The 14122-nt window shown below is 46.6% G+C and overlaps 1 long non-coding RNA gene across 1 annotated transcript in view; it reads left to right on the top strand.

The window, feature by feature from the left end:
• The window catches only part of LOC140713379 (uncharacterized), a 77154-nt gene that overhangs the window by 19594 nt on the left and 43438 nt on the right, over positions 1 to 14122 (top strand). The window lies entirely within an intron of this gene.

Genomic DNA, 14122 nt, shown 5'->3' on the forward strand with positions numbered 1-14122 from the left:
CGCTCCCTAATCACCCATTATTTTAAAATTAGCTGTCGCATCTGACGCCCTAGGGTCCCCAAGGGCCTTTTCATAAGAGAGTCTGTTTAATGTAATTGGCTTTGGGAGCGAGAAAGTTTGCCCTGTGTTTCTGGAAACACGCCCACGCAGTACGCTTAGAAAACTTTACACTGAACGATTGCCTTGGAGCGGCGAAAACCGCTACAACCAAACCTGCACCTGCCCCATTCTCTTAAAAAACAGAGCAGCTGCTGTGAGCGCTGGGGCGGTAAGGGCGGAGAAAGGGGCTGTCGTGTGCGTCCCAGCTCTCCAACCCGCACGTCCGGGACCCCTTTCCGCCCGCGCACCGCGGTCACTTGCAGCCAGCGCTGGCTGCTTGAGCCCGCGGCCGGGTTGCCCGGCTTCTCTCCGGTAGAGTGGCCAGGGCCTAGGCGCGAGCCCAAGAGGGAGAGGGAAGGGAAAAGAAGGAAGTTCTCCGCCGGCCGCGCAGCTCCTCCCGTGAGCGCGCTCCAGCCCTGGGCCGGGCCGACCCGCGACGGGGCCAAGCGTAATGCCAGGCGGCTCCCGTGCCCTGTGCCCAGCCCCGCGCGCGCACTCGCACTCACACACATTCATATTCACACCCCACGGTTCTTTTTGTTCCAGACCAGGAGCACTTTCACAAGTGGTTAGAAAGTCTTGGGCGCCATCTAACGGGAGCAGCAAAAAGTTGACGCTGGGTGGAGGTTAGGATCAACCAGGAGCCCAGGATGGGCGGAGGAGGTCCTCTCTCTCACTCTCTGCACTCCAAGTCTTGACCCCCTGCCTCCCAATTACCACCACCAAAAACATACACACACACTCGAGAACTGCAGAGGCTCGGAAAACCTCCTTGCCAGGGCCTGGGGGCAGCCCTGACTGCCCGCTCAGGAACCCTCCCCTGAGCCCCAGGCTTGCCTGCCTTCAGGCGTTCCCTAAGGCGCACAGAAGAGGAAGGGTCGTTTTGCGCCTGTCTGAATACGGCCCCGGTGTCCTGCGAGCTCTCGCTGGTTTTCCTTTGGCCTGTGATGGAAAGTCCGAAGAGGCCCGGGGCAGGCGCACCTGCTTTTGGAAAGGAGCAGCTACGGAATTAAGGAGTCTGCAGCCAGAGGGGCTTTTAGAGGAGAGAGAGGGAGTTCAAAGAGGATAATGGCAAGGAAGCAATTGAGGACTTGGTCCAGCCGTGGCCCCAGGAGAGCTGAAACCTGCGGGTCTCCTGGGAGGAAGGGGTTGTGTCCTGAAGAGCTGTCCTGGGGATTGGGAGCTGCTATTTGGAGGGGCATCACCAGTGGTGAAGCGCAGGAGGGACCTCTGGAGAGGACAAAGGAAGCTGGACACAGGACAGAAGCACCGAGGGACTCGCCCATCCAGAGGGGGCTGGAGCTTGAGGAGGTGCAGGCCTCCCCACCAGGATTCCCAGCCACTGTGAGGGCCAGTGGTCATGGGAGGTAATCGCCACCATGCACTCCTGTTGGGTCAGGGGCACTGGGTGGAGTCTGAGAAGTTAGCAGAACGGGAGTGTCCCTGGCCAGATGTGAAAGCAGGAGAAGGGCAGAGAGGTGCCAGTAAGGCCCAAACCCCTTCTCCTGGGACCCCGCAGCTGCCATTGGCCCTGGATTTGAACACTATGGGGGACTTATCTTTACACCTCCAAGCAAAGGGTGAGGCATCCGGAGGTAGCTGGGCAGGTGGTTTATTCCAGGGGAAGATGATAGATCTCACCAGTCCATGCTCAAAGCTGTTAGAGGGCTGAGGCCTTCTATCTGTCTTCCTGTGTTTATACACAGATTAGAATACCTGTTCTTCCCCCGTCACGAATGTTATGGAGGTAGAACACGATGTCAGATGTTCAAAACACTTTTTTATAGTAGTAAAATATATATGACATATAATTTACCATTTTTACCCTTTTATGTGTATAGTTCAGGGGCATTAAGTACATTTACGTTGTTGTGCAACCATCACCATCATCCATCTTCAGACCTTTTTCATCTTACAGATCTGAAACTCGCTACTCATTAAGTAATAATTTTAATTCCCACGTTCCCCTGCCCCCAGCCCTTGGCAACTGCCATTCTACTTTCTGTCTCTGTGAATCTCACTACTCTAGGGACCCCATGTTAGTGGAATCACACAATACTCATCCTTTTGTGACTGGCTTATTTCACTTAACATCTTCCAGGTTCATCCATATTGTAGCATGTAGCAGAATTTCCTTCCCTTTTAAGGCTGAATAAGACCTCATTGTGTGTATTTACTACGTTTGGTTTACCCATTCATCTGTCCACGGACACTTGGGTTAGTTCCCACCTTTTGGCCATTGTGAATGATGCTGCTGTGAATGAGGGAGGGCAAATGTCTCTTGGAGTTCTTGCTTTCCATTCTTTGCAGCATATACCCAGAAGTAGAATTGCTGAATCATAAGGTAATTTTCTTTTTTGTTTTTTGAAGAACTTCCCTAGTTTCCCCCAGAAGCAGCACCATTTTTCATTACCATCAGCTGTGTACGGGAGTTTTAATTTCTCCACATTCTCACCAACACACCAACACTTGTTATTTTTTGTTTCTTTAGTAACAGCCATTCCAGTTGGTGTTAAGTGATATCTCATTGTGATTTTGAAACATTTTTTTTATAAGAGCAAACGTACAAATACAATGAAATAAGACTTGGCAAATTAGCTACAAGTTTTAGCAGAATGGATATATCCCAATACTTATTATAAATCTCTTTTAACTTTTGTTTTGTTGCGTTGTGTTTTTGTTTTGTTTTGGTTTGTTTTATGTTTTGATGAGACAGAGTGTCACTCTGTCATCCAGGCTGAAATGCAGTGGTGCAATCTCGGCTCATTGCAACCTCTGTCTCCCGGGTTCAAGCGATTCTCCTGCCTCAGCCTCCCAAGTAGCAGGAACTACAGGTGCACACCACCACACCCGGCTAATTTTTTGTATTTTTAGTAGAGATGGGATTTCACCATGTTGGCCAGGCTGGTCTGGAACTCCTGACCTCAGGTGATCTGCCCGCCTCAGTCTCCAAAGTGCTGGGATTACAGGCATGAGCCACCGTACCCAGCCACTTTCAACTTTTGAATCTAGCTTTAGAAACAGGAAGAAGAGAAATGACAAAGATGGAGGGGTACACAGAACGAACACTATTGGATGATTATGTCTAGGTCCCTGGTTCTAATCAGAAGCTGGAAGTTCAAAGGGCTATATTATTAGTGAGTGCTCTTCCTTCTTTTATTTCTAGAAAGTGACCAGAGATTCACCCTCTCTTAAGTGGAGAAGAGAGAAAAAAAACTGTTCCTTGTCTTCTTCCTGGATTCCTTGTTGTATTCAAATTGAAATGGAAAGAAATACTGGTGCCTTAGACAGTGGCCATGTGGGTGATTGGTGGAAATCTTTGAAGTCCTTTTTCCTAGAAAAGGGCCGAGTAACAGCAACTGTGCAAGCAGGAAGGTTGTCATTCTACGCCTGGAATTCCCTGGTTTTGGAGCTCTCTCAGGGACAAAGTGCCCCTCTACCTCCTCACATGGCTGTATTTGCCAATACCCCACACCAGGCTTACTTAGGATTTATGGATAGTGTATCTACAAAATGCTCTATGATCCTTTTTCCCCTTTTTTTATATTAGTCATTGCTTTTTATAGCCTTGGGAGACAGGTTTGTGTTTTTATTTCCCACATTTTAAGTGAAAGTATCCAGAGCGGGCACAAAATAATAAATGTAAACGACTATGGAGACGGGGTCGCGGCTGCAGCTCCCAGCCTGAGCTTTGACTTGGCGCATCGAACCACACTGTTTCTTTCATCTGACAGGATGGTTGGCACAGGCCAGAGATGAGAGAAACCAGAGCAGCAAGCCTTGGCAGAGACCTCGACCTCCCTTCTGCCACCAGGCCAGCTTTGCCACATGCTGAACCGCTAGAGCTCTGTGCTGCTTTCACTCTTCGGGGTTCAGGGGGCTTGAAGGAAGGGGATTGGGAACACCCTTGGACAAGGTGTTGCAGAAGCAGCACCCAGCACCTCAGTCTGGCCCTCCCCTGTAATTGTTGCATCTGCCTCCAAGGGAGAAGGGTGAACTGCACATCAGGAGGGCCATAACTGAAGACAAAAGGAAAAATCGTGACTGTGGTATACACACACATACACAGTCATTGCCTCTTCCCTTGTTAAAGCTGCTTCCACAAGAAAGAGAACCACACAAAAGGGTTACGTTTGGGGGCACTGGGACCCGGAGACCCTCTCAGCTTTCTGAAAGGGCTTTGTAGTGCTTGGATCCAAGCCATTTGTTTCTAGAGAGAATCACGGTGGGTAGGAACTTGCCTTTTCCATTTGCAATGGCTTATTAAGTATAAGCATCTCTCTTCTCTCTGTTTACTGAGCGATTAGCTCTCCCTCCAACTGACCCTGCCAGGGGAGTGTATCCTTAACACACAGTTACCCTGCAAAATGCCCTTCCCATAAACCCAGAGACCACAGGCAGGACTTTGCAGTTCATTTTGGTGTCTGGTTTTTATATCAGTGGCGGATCTCCACCAATGGTGGAGTGTGCACTAATGCCACCCGTATTTATACAGCTCCATTCTAGTCACAGTGCAGATAGAGTGGGACCTAGCTGAGACAAAGCCAAGCGAGTGATGTGTGCAGTGTGTGTGGCCTGGCTCGGAGGCCAGTCTCTGGGCTCAATTGCCATCCCTGATTCTTTTTGTTTTGTTTTGTTTTGAGACGGAGTCTCGCTCTGTCGCCAGGCTGGAGTGCAGTGGCGCAATCTCGGCTCACTGCAAACTCCGCCTCCTGGGTTCACACCATTCTCCTGCCTTAGCCTCCTGAGTAGCCGGGATGACAGGCGCCCACCACCACGCCCAACTAATTTTTGTAGTTTTGGTAGAGACGGGGTTTTACCATGTTGGTTGGGATGGTCTCAGTCTCCTGACCTTGTGATCCGTCCGCCTCGGCCTCCCAAAGTGTTGGGATTACAGGCGTGAACCACCATGCCCAGCCACCGATTCTTTTCTAAGTTGTACAATGACCCTTCTTCCCACAGAGGACTGTCCTTCCTGTCCTCATGGGAATAAGGACAGGTTCTTTCACCCCCCTGGATGCTGGCAGTTAAGTAATCTGGGAATTTGTAAGCAGTACAGATTAACCAGAAGCTGGCTGATTAGTAGCTGGTTGCGGGGCTAAATTGGCTGCTTTCTAGCAGGTCAGCTTGGTGGAAGGAGAGACCAGCTGTGCTAGCAGACCCAGCCTTAATCAGCCAGATTCCAAAGGTCAGAGTGGAAACAAAATCATGCCATTTACCCACATTTTAGAGGCTGAATTCAGTTGTAGAGTTTGGTCTGGAAATAAGAATGAATTATTTCCAGTGGAGTGGATCCTTTTTTCCTCCCTGCCAATTTCCCTACTATGCTATAGGGAAAGCCTAAGCTATATCCTTGATATTGCTATATAAATATTGTCTACCTGCACATACTACAGCATAGGCTGTGATGAAATAATTAAATTGAACTACTTTCAACCTTCTGCATATCCTCAACGGAAACTTGGTGCTTTTATTCCACATTATGCTTTTGTGAAAAGGCTGCACTCTTACTATTCTAGTTAGAATTACTGTGTGACTGTTATATTTATTGTATGAATTTAGTGTTATTTAACACTTGGTAGACTACAAGGCTGAGGCAAATCCTGTATATAGAAGTTGGCATCTTGCCTAAGTGTTGGGATTATTTAACCTGCCAGTCACCCCATCCTTGCCACTTCCTGGTGAAGAATGAACTTCCCCTGTGGAATTACTGAGGGGGGCATTCTGGGTGGGTGGCAAAGATAGGTTGGAGCTCTGTTTGGTCCTAGGATTCACTGCATTATGTCCAGATTTTTGTATGTGTGTCTCACACAATAACACAGCGTACAACCCAGCACACCAATGCAACACACACACAGCACACAACACACTTACAACATGCACACAGCACACAAATGCAACACACAAATACAACACATAACACACTCACACGACATGGCACACACAACGCACAACATACACAACACGAAACATATACAGCACACACAACATATACATACAACCCACATACAACACACAGCAGACCCAGCATACACTACACACACACACACCCCACAGAGCACACCACACACTCAAAACACACATAATCTTCAGTACATACTCACACAATACACACATGACACACAACATATGCAGTACACACACCACACACATATAGATGGAGAGAGAGAGACAGAGAGAGAAGAAACGGAGAGAGGAGCCTATGTCTTAAGCTGCGACCACAGTTCCTTCTCAGGGTGTTTGGGAGACCAGCCCTGGCTCGGGCATGTGAGTTGGTGTTGGGTAAAACAGCTGCACAGCCTTCCAGTCATCTGAGGTAACGTGTGCCTGTCACAGGGGAGGGTACATGGAGAGGGAAGAAAGCTGATTTTTTATTTTCCTTGTACTTGTTTTCCTATTTCTCCTTATTTTTTTCCCAATTTCTTTGAAAAAAAAAATTACCTGTCTCAGCTAGGTTAAGAGGAACAACCAGAAGTAAGTTGTTTCCACATTTGGGCTGGGGCGTGTAAAGGTAGCTGGCGGTTGAGTCCTCTGGTGAGCAGAACGGGGTGGCCCTGAAGTGGGGTGCCCTGAGGGGCAAGGCACTGGCTGCATTGATCACCCCTCTTTCCTTGCTGTGTGACCTCCTTCTGCCACTGTGGCCTCTCTCTGTTTGTTTCAGGAGCAGATATCCTGTTCCCTAGCTGTGCTTGTGAAATTCATAACTACCAAGAGGTGCAGGGGATGTATCCAGGTTGCAGAAACCAAGTCACAGAACAAGTATGGGGTGTCTTCCCAGAGCATCTCTTTACCACGTGGTTCTTTGGGGAACAAGCTAAGTAACTTCACTGAGAACCTCAAACTATACATTTATATTAAAACAATCACAGATCTACTATACAATAGAATACAAAATCACCATATGATTTAAAAACAAAAACTAAGACTTCGCATGCATTTTGTGACTATAGAGGGTGGCTTTGGGCCAATACCTCTTCCTTCTTATCCAAGCGTAAGCGATTTCTTCTGATATTTCGGTGGAAATTTTTGGGAGTGCTACCTTAAAGCTTATTCTTTCTCCTTTATGTGGTTCAGATTTAAGTTTCAGGACATTATATTTTCAGATTCATCCTCTCCCTACCCGCCTCCGCCCCCCACCACATAGACAGATTTGGGGCCACCTGTTCACTCCACAGCCAGGAGGATAGAAAGATTCCTCGTGCCAGATTCTCCTTCATTCACGTAGTCTACAACAATGCCCTCTCCAACGTTAGAAGGGGAGAAAACATTCCCTTGGCTCCACTTCCAGGTTCTGTGCTTGGACAGAGTGCAGTCTGTACAAAGATGAGCTCAGCTGGGGCCAGCTGGAGTGGAGACGGTAAGACCTGTTCTTCTCGGGGAGCAGCCTAGGGCTCCCCAACATGCTCACAAATCCTGCCTGATCCCAGACCTGCCCTGTGCCCAACCATGCTGCCGTGGAGATCCTTGGCCGCATCTGTAAGTGTTGCTGGTGACTGCCTCCCTGTAAGTGTCCACGTCCATCCACTCTTACTTTCTCAAGTCCATTCTGACTTGTTTGCCTTTCCGTGCCAATGAATAGGTGCCAGTACACAGAAAACAGAAAGACCTCTTCACTCCATTTTCCTCTTCTGTCCTAAAGGTCAGGTTGTGTTTTCTTGGCCCAGTCCTCTGGGGGTTCTGTGCTGTCCCTGTGTTCTCTCAGCAATGCCTGAGAGCACCACGTCACGTCTTCTGTGGGCCAAGAGTTTGCGACAGGTTTTCTTTACCCTGGGCAGGGATGGGTTAGGAATGGTGGGCTATTCCACTAGATAAACCCATTCAAGGCTGCCCTGTACTCCTAGGCAGAACTTGTGGAATTAGATTCATCACCTAAATGCTCTAAAGAGTCCATAAGACAAAGGCAGTGTATCAAAAATAACTTATTACATTCATCAGGTGAACACATTATTTCTTAAAGACTTTAGACCCTTAGAGGGATGAATAACATACCATTTATTTCACATATAAACTTCTTTTACTCTTATATATTCTTTTCTTTCTCTTTCTTTCTTACTTTCCTTCCTTCCCACTTTCTTTCTCTCTCCCTTTCTGTCTTTCATTCATTCTTTCTTTCTTTTTCTTCCTTCCTTCCTTCCTTTCTTTCTCCTTCCTTCCTTCCTTCCTTCCTTCCTTCCTTTCTTTCTTTCTTTTCTTTCTTTCTTTCTTTCTTTCTTTCTTTCTTTTTTTTCTTTCTTTCTCTCTCTCTCTCTCTCTCTCCTTTCTTCCTTCCTTCCTTCCTTCCTTCCTTCCTTCCTTCCTTGTTTCCTCCTAGATAAGGTCTGTCTCTGTTGCCCAGGCTGGAGGGAGTGGTGTAATCATGGCTCATGGCAGCTTTGAACTCCTGTGCTCAAGCAATCCTCCTACCTCCATTCCCTGAGTGGCTGGGACCTCAGGTGTATGCCACCATGCTCACCTAACTTAAAAAAAAAAAAAAAAAAAAAAAATTTTTTTTTTGTAGAGATGGAGGTATCACTAAGTTGCCTGGGCCGTTCTTGAACTCCTGGCCTCAAGCAGTCCTCTTGCCTCAACCTCCCAAAGTGTTGGGATTACAGGCATGAGCCCCCATACCCATCCTAATCTTTTTAATATGCAATGGTTACACAGAGGTTCAAAGCATTCTCTCTCTTTCTGTCCTCTCTCTTTCTCTCTGTTGCTGTCTCTCTGTCTCCATTTCTCTCCCTCTCTCTCTACACACATACACACACGTAGGTGTTCTTTCAGATCGGCTTTTCAATGGATTGTCTTGATTTTCATTAGACATAGACATTGGTGTATCTATAAAAACTAATACATTTACCTAAATTCAGGAAAATCATCTTGATTAAAGTTTTAAACGATGGTGATTTGTTGGGAGGGTTCCGATGGAGGGTTCCACGTGGCTCACGGGAACCCATGTGCTTCTCTGCAGCTTAAGCTGGTGCTGCATGAACACGTAGCCAGTGAGAACTGTCCCTTGGTCTCAGACATTGGTGATCCTGCTCTTCTACCCGGATATCCGTCACTAGATAATTCTCAGTGTTTCCACTCCACCGCCTCTCTTGGTTGCCCTTCTTTTCTTCTCTCTTTGAAAACGGAGAAAGATGAGTAAAACCTGGACTTTAAAGAAAATAATGAAGCAAGTTGTTATTTTGCTTATTGCCTAGTTGGTAGAGTTGGGAGAGTTATTGACTTACTAAAAGATTATTACAGCAGATAAAATATGTTAAGGAATAGATTTCTAAAAATACATACAGATTGTTACAAAGTGAAAGGTTGTTTGTATGTTTTTCAAGTCTTATCTGAGTTTAAAATTTCAGGTATTGGCCTGACAAAATCAGCTTTCTGATTGGAAAATATTTCTGGTTGGGAAGAAAACCTGATTTTCTTTTTTTTTTTTTTTTCACTCGGTCGCCCAGGCTGGAGTGCAGTGGTGTGATCTCGGCTCACTGCAACCTTCGCCTCCTGGATTCAAGCAGTTTCTCCTGTCTCAGCCTCCTGAGTAGCTGGGACTATAGGCACCTACCACCATGCCCAGCTAATTTTTATATTTTTAGTAGAGACGGGGTTTCACCTTGTTAGTCAGGCTGGTCTCGAACACCTGACCTCAGGTGATCCACCGCCTCTGTCTCTGAAAATGCTGGGATTACAGGTGTGAGACACCGTGCCCTGAATATTTTTAACTGTGCTTTTCTTCCTTCAGCCTCACCTAGGATCTCCATAGAGTGGATATTGGAAATAAATAAATATCCATAGAGTGAATATTGGAATTAAAACTGTCCTGACTTTTAAGATCTCAAACATTGATGGTCAGAGTAATCCATGAATTCTCTCATCTTTGTATCTGACACTGTGTGACTAAAACACTTGAAATCTGAATTCAGAAACAAATTCACACTCTAAGTGTTTCGAGAGTTATGTACACCTTCCCACATGATTATTTTCTTTCCTCTTTAAATTTTAATTTTACTTTCTTCCTCCAGAAAGAACCAAGAAATATCAAAGAGCAAAGTGGAAGCTTTGCAAAGAGTATTAGGATTAGAATTGAATACCAGAACAATAGGTGAAAATGACAGGTGGTAGTAAGAGGAATATTGAATATGAGAAAATAATAACCATCTAAATGTAATTCTGCACCTAGATAGGTCCTGGGGGGAAAGTCATTCCCACAGCAGTTTGCAAGGCAAACTCTCCTGGCAGAGAGAGGAGATGACCAGCTTGGTTTCCTTGTGGAAAACTAGTCTTCGCTATGGAGAGTTGCCGGGATTAAGGAGAAGTACTGCAGAAAAGGAGCCTGCATTTCTGATCTGTGTTCAGGGAGAAGCCCACTACAAGTGCCCAGGGCCATTAGCAGGGCAGGATTGTCCTGGTGGGTAACACAGCAGCACGACACCATGTGCGAGCTGCACCTCTCCCCCAGCCACATCGCAGCCTTGGCCCTGGGGCTTCATGAAACAGCTTAAGAGCCTGGATTTGCTTTGGGCAATAGAAGCCGCACAACTACAGTTTCGGTTGTGTTTTGTTTTTGTTTGTCTTTTTCCCTTCTTCTTCAAAGTGGCCATGCACACACGTTGGTCTCTTATTAGACAGGGCTGAAACCATCAGCTCTTTCCTCTGGGGGAGCTCTGTGCACAATGTGCTATCATACATGGAGGAGCTGGCCAAGGAAGAGTCAGAGAGATTACACAGCAGCTTTGGACTCTGTCCAGCTCACCATTCTCAGCCCATTTCTCTTCTTTTAGCACCTGGGAGACTCTGACAAACGCAATTCCCTACTCCCAGTACAGAGGGGGGAACATTATTTCTAGAACTCTCTCATAGCCGTTGGTGTGTTTAATGTCAGAAAATCAGTGTGTTGTGTTCTAAAGTTGCAAACATCCAGAATAAATATCATTAAGGTTCTGAATGCTGGGAGGCTATAGAGGGTAGGAGTAGGGGGATGTTTGCAAAAGGCTCCTTCACTGGTAGGAAGTCAGCATGTGCTTGGGATAGTGAGTAGCCTGGTTCCTAGGGAGATCCCTTCTCAGAATGGCTGAGCTTGCCAGTAGCTTATGGACAGAACTGGGAAAGGGCAGGAAGTGGGAGGAAGATGGAAAAAAGAATGTTTCTGCAACTCTCACTTCGTCGGGTGAGTTTCCAGTGGTCCCTTTCAAATTGCTGCAGATGAGGTAGAATTGGTCTTACCTGTGGGGACTGATAAGCATAGAGACCATGCTCATTAAGTTACAGATGACACCGATCTGGCGTGATCTGTAGAGTGGACTATGGAAGGGGGGACAGGGAAGAGTGTGACTCTACCGGATGGAATGTGACTAGAATTCAGAATTACTTTGGAGTAGTGGTGAAATTCAAAACACATTTGTCTGGGGGTGGTATCAAAAGAAGTCTTTCTGAACAAACACAGGGTAATACCAGAGGTTAGATGCACCCAGCAGCAGTGGATGTCTGATCAAGTGTAGGATGAGAACTCGTGGAACTGGAGCTGCTGGCAGAGGAGCCCTTCCCTCAGCCCTGCACTGATTCTCTAAGAAGGCTGGGCTCACGTCGACACTGCAGGGGACCACTGTGATCTCCCCAGGCATCCAACTAATGGCTGTACATCAACTTAAGAAAAGCTTCTGTGTGAGCCTGAAGCCAACTGAAGAAGAAACCTGGAAACTGGTTTTTTGAGGAAGCCAGAATGCACTGCTCCACTTCAATACATCTGGCACTGCAGCTAACGGGGATAATTGCAGGGCACCCACGTCTCAGTTGAATTAGGCAAACCCTCTAGCCCTGTAAAAACCCACCAAAGGTGTGGTGTTGTAAACTTACAAGGACTCTTCTCTGACTCAGAAGGGCCCACAGCAGTCAGTCATGTAGTCTTGTATTGTGGCAGAAGCACCAAGCCCCTTTGTGAGATGAGTTGGGCTTGAAGGTTGGATGTCTTAGTGATCCTCTTATTGGAGAGGGACTTCTGTTTTGGAAAACCTAGGTGTTCCGAGGGACAAATAAGGAGAGAAGGAGAGGTTATTTCACAGGGAATGTGGAAGTGTGGGGTCATTGAAAACAGAGCCACTCAAGGCGTCTGATATGGCTCCTCACACACTTAGTGTGCACTGAGACCTGTCTGGTGGGACGGGCAAGGGGCAAGAGGGCAACATTTTTACACAAAAGGTAGGACACACATCCCAGTCTGTGACAAAAAAAAAAAGTGATCATCCCTCCTTAACCAGGGTAGGAAGGGGGAAATTGACTTAAACATTAAGCATAAGGATTTTAGGTTAAACTCTGTGTTACTGAAAAAATGTCTGTCCAGTGATCTGAACAGTAGAATACTCTCAGCTGTGCAATCAATCCAAGCATTTTGGTGAACACCACAGTTTATATGACTGAAGAAAGTCTGCTGACTTTCCTTCCTGCTACTAATGGTATAAACAGTTGTTAGAGGAGTTTGAACCAGAGTGACTCCATCTTGAATAGAGGCTGGATAAAGTAAGGTTGACACCTACATTGCTGCATCCCCAGGAGGTTAGACTTTCTAGGTCACAGGAAGAGATAGGAGATCAGCACAAGGTACAAACCACAAAGACCTTGCTGATAAAACGATGCAGTAAAGAAGCCAGCCAAAACCTGCCAAAACCAAGATGGCGATGAAAGTGACCTCTGGTCCTCCTCACTATATGCTAATTATAATGCATTCACACACTAAAAGACACACCCACCAGCACCATGACAGTTTACAAATGCCATGGCAACCCAAGGAAGTTACCCTATATGGTGTAAAAAGGAAAGGAACCCTCAGTTCTGGAAATTGCTCACCCCTCTCCCGGAAAACTCATGAATGATCCACCCCTTGTTTAGCATATAATCAATAAATAACCAAAAAATGGGTAACCAGCAGCCCTCAGCTGCTCTGCCTATGAAGTAGCCATTCTTTTCTTTCTTTCTTTTTTTTTTCTTTTTTTTTTTTTTTTGAGACAGTGTTTCACTGTTGTCCCCCAGGCTGGAGTGCGATGGTGCAATCTCAGTTCACTGCAACTTCCGCCTCTCGGGTTCAAGTGATTCTCCTGCCTCGGCCCCCGGAGTAGCTGGGATTACAGGTGCCTGCCACCATGCCTGGCTAATTTTTGTATTTTTAGTTGAGATGGGGTTTCGCCATGTTGGCCAAGCTGGTCTCGAACTCCTGACCTCAGGTGATCCACCTGCCTCGGCCTCCCAAAGTGCTGGGATTACAGGTGTAAGCCGCCATGACTGGCCTGTTCCTTTACTTTCTTAATAAACTTGCTTTCACTTTACTCTAAGGACTCACCCTGAATGCTTTCTTGTGCAATGTCCAAGAACAGTCATGTGCTGTGTAACAACATTTTGGTCAACGTCAGGCCACATATACAATATTGGTTGTACAAGATTATAGTATATTTTTATGGTACTTTTTCTGTGTTTGGATTATGTGTAGTTAAACCCTTTTGTTACTGATGCCTACAGTATTCACTACAGTGACATGTTGTACAGGTCTGCAGCCTGGGAGCAATAGGCCATTCCATAGCGCCTAGGCGTGTAACAGGCTATACCATCTAGGTTTGTGTAAGTCCACTCTGTGATGTTTGCACAACAACAGTTACAGGAAAGGGGTCCCGATCCAGACCCCGAGAGAGTTCTTCCGTCTCGCACAAGAAAGAGTTCAGGGCAAGTTTGTAAAGTGAAAGCAAGTTTATGAAGAAAGTAAAAGAACAGGCCGGGCGCAGTGGCTCACACCCATAATCCCAGCACTTTGGGAGGTTGAGGCAGGTGGATTACCTGAGGTCAGGAGTTCGAGATCAGCCTGGCCAACATGGTGAAACCCCATTCTACTAAAAAATACAAAATTAGCTGGGCATGGTGGTGCATGCCTGTAATTCCGGCTACTGGGGAGGCTGAGGCAGGAGAATCACTTGAACCCGGGAGGTGGAGGTTGCAGTGAGCCAAGATCATGCCATTGCACTCCAGACTGGGTGACAAGAGTGAAACTCCATCCCCAAAAATAAAA

The sequence above is a fragment of the Chlorocebus sabaeus genome, chromosome 14 (genome assembly GCF_047675955.1).
Source record: "Chlorocebus sabaeus isolate Y175 chromosome 14, mChlSab1.0.hap1, whole genome shotgun sequence".
Taxonomy (NCBI): Eukaryota; Metazoa; Chordata; class Mammalia; order Primates; family Cercopithecidae; genus Chlorocebus; species Chlorocebus sabaeus.